This window comes from Dermacentor albipictus, chromosome 7, assembly GCF_038994185.2.
Source record: "Dermacentor albipictus isolate Rhodes 1998 colony chromosome 7, USDA_Dalb.pri_finalv2, whole genome shotgun sequence".
In the NCBI taxonomy this organism is placed as follows: Eukaryota; Metazoa; Arthropoda; class Arachnida; order Ixodida; family Ixodidae; genus Dermacentor; species Dermacentor albipictus.
Window position 1 is genome coordinate 17,340,001 of NC_091827.1, and position 1,290 is coordinate 17,341,290.

Below are 1,290 nucleotides of genomic sequence, written 5' to 3' on the forward strand. Positions count from 1 at the left end.
CGTAAGTTTATTGGCCTGAGAAGACAACGTCAAAATCATTGACGTCACCACGATGAGGTGCCAAAACTTGAAAGCGGCCTCGCCACCCATTATTCCTTTCTTTCTTTTTCTTTCTTTTTTTGCGAGTTTTCTTGGTTACGAAGTCTCCCCTACACTGTAAAATAATTTACACCCACATAAGTGAAACGGGGTGTAAATTTGTCTATAGCTCATATCCTTACACCCTATTTTTGAGTGTAAGTGTCCGAGTCATAAACAGATCTACATCCTTTTCACTCTTAAGGGTGTAAATTATTGCACAGAGTATAAAGTAAGAAATGGCGTTTTTCGGTATTGTGCAGGGGTACTTTGCTAATACAGCTCAAACAAATTTGACTCTTAAATTCCTCCATAATATTTCTGGTTGGTCGTACGAAGTGCTGGACGACAAGCTGCTCCGCAAATTACATCGGCTTGGCGGCGGCCCTTGAAAAACACAACACGCTCACACCGTTGCCCAACTGCACTTAATCGGACACTGTGACGTCACGCACGAAGTCGTGGTTCTCCTTAACATCCCATGAGTCGGCATCGTGTATGACTTCACTGCGACAGCTTTAAAGTACGGTTTGGGACAAACCCCGTGTGTTCGCGTGCTTCCGCGTTACGAAAAATTACTTGAAGGTACCCTTAATACAAGCAAATACGGAGAGCGTGATTCGCGAGAAATGCAGTTATCGAGACAATCGCATAACTGCCTTAAATAAGGCAACGCTAGGAACAATATGCTTAGGAAAAAATGGCTGTGGCTTAGGTAAGGTTAAGCCCAGGATGCGAAGCATACTAGCCTTTATTTTAGTTGTTGAACCACTGTTTAGCCTGGTGAACTGCTGTTGCTTGGCTATATTTGGTTCGGCTAGACGAAGAAACAACTCATGCATTACTGCTTCGCCTTCAAGAGTGGAACGCGACAGCGTTCCCGTCGACCCGCCAAGGGGTGTAAGACAATGGGCTACAGGGCAGCGACTACGCGCCCCGCATTGGACGCGGTGAGCGTCGAGCAAAGCAGCGTTCGGCGCGGCAACGAAATGTGCGCCTGAGCAAGAGACGCACGCCTTAGAAACAGCGCGTTTCTAAGGCAACACCGCATTCACTAGAGGCGCTTTTGTACCGCTTTGAAGCATCGTACTCGTGGCTCAGTGGTAGCGTCTCCGTCCCACACTCCGGAGACCCTGGTTCGATTCCCACCCAGCCCGTCTTGCAAGAGTTGAGCCAAAGCCACTTCTCCTCTGTCATGACGTCATGGTGTCA